At 36.2% G+C, this 10,000-nt stretch overlaps 1 protein-coding gene across 24 annotated transcripts in view; it reads right to left on the bottom strand.

The window, feature by feature from the left end:
• The window catches only part of EBF3 (EBF transcription factor 3), a 171,201-nt gene that overhangs the window by 150,864 nt on the left and 10,337 nt on the right, over nt 1–10,000 (bottom strand). The window lies entirely within an intron of this gene.

Below are 10,000 nucleotides of genomic sequence, written 5' to 3'. Positions count from 1 at the left end.
AAGTAATTCTCTTGAATTTTTCAATTTTTCCCACGGCACACCAGGCAACATCTCGCGGCACACTAGTGTGCCGCGGAACAGTGGTTGAAAAACACTGTTCTAAGCAAGGAATAGGAATAGAGTGGAATGAGGCAAACCAAAACAACATTGCTCCAGAAAGTATGCAGATTGCGGCACCTCAAGCAGGAGATGGACGATAAGTTTCTTCAGTGTGCTGCAGTTAGTAGTGGGATAATACTGCAGAACTTCAGCTCATTTCTCATATCACCTTCAATGCTCCGGAAAAACTATTGTCCACTTAAATAAATGGCAAAGCCTGTTTGACCAGAGGTATTGGTAGAACAAAAGAAATCAGGGGGCAGCACATGAATTAATACCTCTATCATATCACTATCAACTCTCAAAAATTATATTCACACCAGCTATAATGTATATCCGCAGTTTGTATCCTCAACCTTAGAGATGCAGTACAGTGCAGATCTAGCAGAAGGATTGCATGCTGCAGGACATAGAAGTACGATACCTTAAAAAAAAAAAAGCCACTGTGTGCATATCCTGAAAGCCCAATTACACTATCAAGCAAATCATAAGGGATAGCTCTTGCTGGACTCTACCACTTCAGATGGCTGAAAAAGAATCGGAAGTTAAAGTTATTTAACAAAATGAAGAAATACTAAAGCTTGGGCTTTTCCCTGTCATGTGAACTTTCAGTTTTATCTCACATCAAATTTTATTTTGAAAATTCCCCCTTTTAAGGTGTTGATTTTCAAGAAATTTACAGCTCTGCACTTGCATTTCAATCCTACAACTATTATATTGGAAAAACCTCACAGCACATTCAAAATGAAGATTCAGAGTCAATATTGATATATGCTGCAGCAAATTTCTGGGTTGGATCCAGGTCTAGCCATGCTTGGAGCAAACTTTTTCAGCAGGGGGCCGGTCACTGTCCCTCAGACCTTGTGGGGGGGGCAGGACTATATATTTTTTGGGGGGTGAACCAATTCCTACGTCCCACAAATAACCCAGAGATGCATTTTAAATAAAAGGACACATTCCACTCATGTAAAAACACGCTGAATCTTGGACCGTCCACGGGCCAGATTTAGAAGGCGATTGGGCCAGATCTGGCCCCCAGGCCTTAGTTTGACTACCTATGGAGTAGACCCACTGAAATCAGTGGGACTTATGTTAGTCATGTATAACTAACATATCAATTAGTTAGAAGTATCAATTATGGAATCATGTATCATTTATTCCAGTGGCTCTACTCTAAGCATCACTAAGTTTTGATTATTGTATAGTCTGACAATAAATCTGCAACACTTTCCATGATCTTAGCTACAATTTTCAGCTGCCGAAATCAAGAAAATTATCACAATTGTCTCCATGTACCCTCTTTTAGATCACAAGTTCATGACCACGGGGAGGGAAATGGGGAGATTGCCGTAATATAAATACCGTCTAATACATTTGTATCATGTCTTTTCTTCCAATGCATTCTTGAGGTGCCTAACAATCATAGAACTCCGACAAAAATGCAGCAATGAAATAAACAAATATTTGAACTGGATGAGATTCTTCTTTTAATGAATTTCATTAATCTCAAAACATCTATGTTAATTTCTAATGGAAATAACAATCTAGTTTGGATTGTGGTCATTCCTGACAATTTGCTAATATCAAAGCCGATTCAGTTTTACTGGTGGCTATTTAAAACAAAAGGTAATCAACCTATTTACAGTGATATAGCAACAGCTTGGCTACCTATGAGAGTATGACTTGGATTAAGTGAGGGGGGAGGGTTAAGAAGGTGTGTTAATATGCAAGTACTTCATTTAATTGAACTTAACATTTGAACAGGGATAAGTTCCCAAGGCATGAATGCATCTCGCTGATGCATTTATCTATATTCTGCATATGTGGTTAAATCAACCTACACCGCGTTCCCATGATTCTAACACTGAAAGCTTCTTTTGCAACAATTTCGCTAACATATAGATTAATTACTGACTGAATGTCCTTTTAACGCTCTAAAGAAGCGCTCATGGAGTGACAATATTGCCTGGTTATGCATTTACCAAGGATTTTACCGGGTATCTGAACTCAATTGACTCCCACATCCAACAGTGCTCCAAGTCCTTTATCGTTAAGTCCAGAGATATTCTGGTGGGTTCAAGGCTGCTAATAGGCTTTCCCAACCCCCATAGTTTTGTTTCTATCAAAATAGTTTCTTTCAAGCTGGAGAGGGAGAGAGAGAGAGAGAGAGAGAGAGAGAGAGAAGGCTGTCTCGGAAAAAGAACTGTTCTTTCTCACCAGATGTGTAACCGTGTTTCGTCTTTCACTATAGACAAGCTGGAGCCGACTTCTTCCGCTACCCAGGCCAGTGCTACATGTCTTACAACAACACAAATGTAAGCTTCTTCCTTTCCACACATGTTAAACTCATTTCCTAACTATTGGGAGAACATAACACTATCCTTACTGCTGTTGTCAGATGATTCCGTTTATTTTATATACTCATAGCACCACAAGCAGATGATGACTGGCTCTTGGTTGCTTTGGTGGCTGTAAAATGTTTAGGGGCAAATGCTTTGTTTTCTTTTAAGTGTGTGTGTGTGAGAGAGAGAGAGCGGGGGGGGGGGGGGAAGAGACCAGCAGTATAAAAGTAAATTGCATATTCTAACAACAGCAAAAATTTGTGTATGCAGCACACATGTGCACACATATATGCCCATGTGTGGCACATACATACTCAGAGAGACTGAGTTAGCTTTCCACAAACTCCAACTCACTAGAGTGTGCAAACTGTATAAAACATACTACTTTCCCACTTAATACAGGATGGTTATAATTTAATGTTTTTATTCCTCTTCTCTAAGAGAAATAGGTAATACTTCATTAACAGAAGATAGGAACCATAACCATATATAAGGAACCCTATATATTTAATCAATCAGCTGATTTAACAAAAAAGGCAAATAATTTCACATAAAATTTTAACTATCAGAAGCCAGTTTACAAAGCACATATGTTAATCTCCATGCCTGTAAAATTACCCACCTTTGGTTATTTTTCAAATTGAGGCCATTTCTTTATTTTCAAAACATTAATAATTCCAATGCAATATATATGGTGTTTTTTTAACTGATCTTGACCACATACATTTTTGTAAGATTTGCTATTAAGATAAACAAACAAGAAGAGCTTGTATTCTGGAAGCCTGACTGAGGTGAATGGTTTTCATTTTCTTAGTGTGTAAGCTCTGGAAGCTTTGCCAAGTACAGGTTAAGCTCCCTGAGTTTTCACTTCCTGTAGCCCTGCTTGTCAATCACTTCCTGGCATCTGCAGTGACAATTTCCATCTTTAGAGCTTGGAATTTCCATCTCCTCCAAACATGTCTCCCAGTGCCACACTTAACCCCTTGGGTTCCCATGTCTAATAAATTATTCACCATTTTTGCAAAAGTAACTGGACACTGTTGCATCTATGTTGATTGTAAACAAAATATATCCTTTCCCCAAATATATTTATTTTAGATTTTTATGCATAATAGAGATATTAATTTTGATTCCCTTTCTTTAAAATGTTATAATTTTGTTACTGGAAATGTTTCATTGCAACAGCTTATCCTATAATTGGTTCACAAGTTGGGTTTTTTTAAATTTCTATTCATAGATAATATTTACTTCCTGTATGCATGTGTACCAGAACTCTGTGCTTAAAAGATTTTTCCATAACCTAATCCAATTCATCAAAGGCATCCTAACAAAATTACAGGCTCTGGCAGTATCTTTGCCTTTCACCTGATAAGGCTCTAACAGAAGCAGTGGATGGTTTGTATCAGGATACTTCTTGTAAAATAGTTTTTGACAGCTTTGCTTAAATCCCTTCCCCCATTTTTCCTTTCTCACACAAACACACTACTTCATTATTCTTTTGCAAACTACTTCTACTGAATGCAATACAAACATATTTTGCTCCATTGGAAAAAAAGTACGGTAGAATGAGAGAACTACGTGCAAAACCCCATGTCTAACACATTAAGTAGTAATTTAAGAACTATTTCAAAGAATGCATATGAGTGCATCCTTTGACAACCATAATAGGTAATTTACAGCACAGCAATCCTATGCGTGTTTACTCAGAACTAAGCCTCAATGGCTACGATGAGGCTTACTTCCAGGCAAGTGAATATAGGATTGCAGCCTTAATTAACTGTGGTTTTAAGAAGTTGTTACTATTACAGATCATGACTGACTACTGTTGAACTGTAATCTCTTGGAACACTTTCTAATCATCTTTCCTCATTCTCTTTCTGCACTATACTATAGAGCATTTTCTCTCCTCCCCCCACTGCACTGCATAATGGGTTCCATAATACCACCAAGACATGTCCTTTCTATCCCCCTTTTTTGTTTTCCCAACAAGCAATCTTCTATTTCTCAGGTCCCCCAACTTTTCTCCTTCCCATAGCATTCACCTATACCTGTACCTACATTTCTATTACCACCCCTTTTCTGTTTTCACACCACATAGAACTCTAAAAGTCCACATCTGTCACTTACCACCCTTTAAATTTCCCCACCCCACAGGTAACTCTGCACCTCCATATCCTACGTACCCAGTAGTTTCTCTCCCCTCAGGTGTTGCTCTTATTCTTTTTTTCTGCTTTCTACAGTGCTCTCTATTCTCTCTATTCAAGTATACGGTAGATCTGCTACCCTCTTTTTCACATTTCCTACACCACATATATTTTCACACCCCTTTCTGTCAGTTATACCCCTTTCTCCTGTCTTCTTTACCCCCTTGTTTCCACCCACCTCCAATGCCTTATCTCTAGGCCTCCTTGCTGACTTTGGCACAACAGAACACAAGGCTTTCACTCTCCCAGCAATTTAAGAAGTGATGGAGCAGACCTACTTCAGGCATTAGGTTGTTCAGATCTGATTTCAACAAAGAAAGAAAATTTGCAGAATAATGACTTGGAACGTTTCTTCTAAAGTACTGAGTTCATTATTGCCAAGTTTAATAGTTTTACATATGCAGCTCTTTTTTGCGACTTCATAGTCCATATATTGAACAAGGTTTTCACATAACACACATGCATTAAAATCTATGGTAATTTCACCATTGACTTCAGATGGATGTTAATTGCAACCTTATCATGTGAAGCTCCCCTGGAGATATAGCTCCTGTATAGCTATAGATAGATATGGTGTATCTTTATCTCAAGAATACTAGGATAATCTATTTGCTTACAAACTATCCAAAAGAACACCTTCACCTGTGCACCTAGAAGTAAAAACTGACGCTCTCCACTCACAGCCATCTCTGATTGATTACAATGATGTAGTCTATGTCAATCATCTATAGCAACATAAGATACTGTTCTCTCACAAATCTAACAACTTTAGAAATATACTTTTGACTACATGACACATTAAAAGTGCAAAGAAAAAACAATTCCTAGGCCTATTCTGCAGTAATTACATGCACTCCTTAAAGAAAACTAAGAATGAACATTTTACAATAAACTGCACTGTTTTCATTGCATTATGCAGATTAAATGACAACTTGTCATTTAAGAAGTTAATAAACAGACAACGCTTTGCAGGTTATCCAAATGCTACTGAATAGACAACCTTGGATCCCTAAATGATGTGTAATTAAAATTATTTTAAAAATCCTCCTTGACAGGCCAGGGCTTAGCCAAAATGTAAATGACATTAAAGAAGACAATGAATTTAATTTTATTTAATGTCCCTTTTTGCAGATCCTCATTTACATAGCATTTTTAACAAAAGCGTTGACCTTATAAATGCTGGCATTTGTACAGCTTCTGCAGAGTTGGATTTAATCATGCTTTCACAAAGCCATAAGGGAAAAGCTTTAAGTTCTCTGGTTGGATATGGAGTAGGAATAAAAACATTGGGACTGGTCAAATGTTTATCCTCCTTGCTTCTGAAAACAACCTGACAAGAAGATGTAAAGGTCTAGGGAATAACCCATTGCTGTTTGTAAGGCTTGGTAATAATCATACATAATCGTTTGGAAATATAGCTAATAAAAAATATAATGAGTGTTCAGCAAAATCGGCATTAGGCCCAAATTACATGATATTAATACTTGAACAGGTGCAGAAAGGCTCTTTAAATGAGGTAAATGAATAAAATGTCCCAGAGCACAACTGTGTGCACTGACAAAAAGTCAATCACATGAATAATTCAGTGACTAGGACTGCCAGCAAAGGTCAGCTTTCTTTGACCTTTGTGACAGGAAGTGAAAGGAAACACTGTTGACTAAAAAAAAAAAAAACCACCTCCAATCAGTCTGCAGCTACCATTCTACAATTACTTTGAAGGAACAAACTTTAGCTACAAGTAAAATAAAGCTATTTCTTGGAAATCTAAAGCATGAAACAAAATTTGATAATTTCATCAGCTTTCTGAAAGACATATAAACTATTAAACTTTCCCTCACACTGAAACGGGAATGAAGACAATACAAAGTTACATAGTGACTATGAAAGGTTAACTACAGAGGGGCATTTTTTCTCTGCAAACAATGTCAATTATGTATAAAATCTGAGGTCAGCTGAAAAGTATTTTAAGAGCCCACAGGGTTGGAAGTTTGTAGCAGCTGTTAAATATGACAAAATTTCTTCTCCCCCCCCCCCACCACCCTCAAAAAAACTAAAGCTATTCCAAACTCTGTATGAAAGAAAATGGGATAAACAGATGTCTGGCTTTTGTACAGAAAAGTAGAACACACTAGGAATTATAAGTCTTCTAAACTCTATAGAATAATGCCAGATTTATTGGGGAGGGAGAGTATTTACTACCCACAGAGATGCCAACTAACAGTACGGCTGTGATAGTACCATCTGGAAAAATGATGCCAAGCATGCTCTCAGCAATACTTTGCAAGCTCATTCAGTGTGCACAGGCAGATCTGCCATTGTTTTACCAGCAAGTTGCTTCTTAATGTTGTGATAGTAATGTAACCCTGACTTCCCATGTTCTTTCGCAATCAGTCTCTTCAGTTTTCAACAGTTGGACACTGTTATATATTCTAGCCAAACAAGGAAAGGAAAAGTCAAAAGGATGTCTCTTACCAGGAATTTCCATACCTTCCAATAAAATATTATGATGGCAGAAAAGAATTATTTTAGCACACAGTGTGGTTTTGGTTTAGCAGTTATAGCGGCATCCTGTAATCATTTACAGCCATTGGAATGTATGGGTGAAATAGGATAGATTTATCTCTTCATAGTTGTGATATGTAGACAATGGGTGTTCCTAATGAGGAACATCTGCTTTTGTGCTTTCCCAGAAAACATTATTCCACTATGAAAATGATACTCGCATCCTTTTCAGCAGTTCTACATAAAAATATAGGTCTTTTCTTTTATTTGACTTTCTTTGGGGCAGCCTAATTTCCCATGGACACTTTTTTTTTTTTTTTTGGCTAGGCATCCTTTGGCTACAATTACTTTATAGTATTCTTTTCTGCACAGTATCCATTACAGGGGTGGCATTTGTAAATAAAAGACAAGACATTGTCCAAAATAAATTATCAGCACTACAACTACTTTTTAAGAAATGTGTTCAAGAGGGTGTGGAAATCTAGCTAAAATATATAAAACATTCCTATGAGGGAAAAGACTTATAAAAGAAGTAGTTTGTACTGTGCAGAATTTTACACCCTTACATAAAAAAGTTGAAACTATTTTAACTTGCTACTATGCAAATCATTATATTATTTGAAATTTTGTAACGGTGCCTAATTTATCTTCTCTATATCATACAGGTATTTCACATTTTTCATTGATTCCATTGCAAAAAAATTCTAAGTTATCAAAAATAGTCTTTCTTTCCCCCCAGAACAAATGCATAGCCAAATATCACAATATCCATTTGAAATACAGGTTGATATCCTCAAGAGTTCAAATGTTCCTAGTCAAAACCTGGTATATGTATCCAAATGCCAAAAAGATCTAGTAAAGTATATGGTATCTAATTTTTAAGCCGAGTGCTAACACTTCATGTGAGAAGCTGTAAACTGACCCACAAATTTAACTAGACTATTTTATTCTGTGATGCTGAAGAGGATATACAGCCTAGAAATTCTGCTCTGCCATCAGCAAATTTAACTGATAAACAAGGAACACATGCGTCAATCCAAAACAAATTATTATTAGAAATCTGAAATGCAATTTGATACTCCCCAAAGACTATTCCAATCTTATGATTCATTCTATAAAAATATATTTTCCTCTTATAACATAGCTGAAGTAATTTTCATGTAAGCATTAAATGCAGCACTTTTAAAAATGTACGTCAAAGTACTGAGAGTGCAATAACAACAATTCCTAGTGCAGCAGAGTATGCAACGAAGTGCTAATAGAAGGTTGTCATTATAAATGACAACTCTTTTAAGAAGGCTAAAATATACATTTTTTACATTATGCAAAAACAGGCCTTACCTTTACATTTCTTAATGTAGGAGGTGATTAAAATTCCTATAAAATTGCCATATCTTCAAATTTAGAAGCATAGCAGATTTTTCATCAATAATTAAGATCTCAAAAGCATTTGTGCAAAGCATAAATGGAGTTTCAATCTTCTTTATTCAAATAAACATGGTAAACCCATTACCCAAGTGCTTTTTTATCCTCTCATGCTTCTAGAATATCAAATTATAACATGTTTGGGATAGATATAGGGAAGTATAAAAGCAATGATATTGTGTAGTTGACTATTTAGATTTTTTCCCCAAATAATACACAGAGAGAGAGAGAGAAAGAGAGAGAGAGAGCGTGTGTGTTGTTCAAGTGCACCAGTATTTCTCACTTAACAATTATAAAAGTTATTTGTGATGCAATCCATTGTATTCATATACTGCCAGTGCGAAGTGCTGGTACATTTATTGACGTAAGCTCAATATTGAGGAAATGATCACTGTGTCCAACATCTATATTTAAGCATGACTTTGCACACACTATGCTGTACCACTTGCATTTAACCTGTACATCATACTTCACACCTATATGCCGTTCAACATGTTTAAAATGTAAAAAATACAAAGCTCTAGAAAACCAGAAGACTTTACTTGATAAAAAATATTCCAAGATCATGTCATAATTAACACCAGTAGGAAGTCACTTTCTGTTAACTATTCAACTAAGATTCCTAAACTTTCAAACAGATATACACTATAAAATATGTAACAAATTCAATTCACAAGGCAACAAACCACTGCTGTATTATTTCCATAGCTAAAACAAAAGGCAAATATATTGATTTTTGGTACTTTGAGTTCCATAAAGTGTTGAACTTGTTCTCAATTGCCTGACACAATCCCAGAGTGATGGCAACAACTGGTCAGCCCTATTTGATTACTAATAAGAGAGATGTCCCTTCTGTCAGATACCTAACATTCTCCACTAAGCAAACAGCTATTTCAGCTACTTAAACATTAGCATTACTCTCCACTGGTGGTGCATATTTCTTTAGGCTTAACTCATCGGGTTTTCCAGGTTTAATTTTTCAGCCATTGAATAGCAAAGTTCAAGATCAAAAGATTATTTTGTAATGAAATGGTGAAATTTGAGCCTTCTTCAAAATACTCCAACACCTTGCCTCACCAAACTAGTGTCATGTCTATCTCTTTCACTAAGATTTAATGGGAAAAGGCCCCAGTTTAAAAATCTGAAGTCATTCATGCCTTCGCCCCTAGTGATGCTACCATATTGCATAGTATAAATTGCCTGCTTCCTGGTGATAAAAGCTATCATTCTGAGAACAGAAACTGAATATAACAACAGTAATATATGCAGTGATGTATGTAGTATATACTCAACATGAAAGAAATAAGAACAACAACAGGAAGTAAATAGAATGTATAAGTTAACATTGGCATGTAAACAATCGTTCAGTACTGTAACCAGCCAGTGTAATTAGTTCTATTATGACAGCTTTGGTATATTAGTTACTTA

The sequence above is a fragment of the Lacerta agilis genome, chromosome 5 (genome assembly GCF_009819535.1).
Source record: "Lacerta agilis isolate rLacAgi1 chromosome 5, rLacAgi1.pri, whole genome shotgun sequence".
Taxonomy (NCBI): Eukaryota; Metazoa; Chordata; class Lepidosauria; order Squamata; family Lacertidae; genus Lacerta; species Lacerta agilis.
Note: the sequence above shows the minus strand (reverse complement) of the source record. Positions and strands in the feature narration are given on the sequence as shown.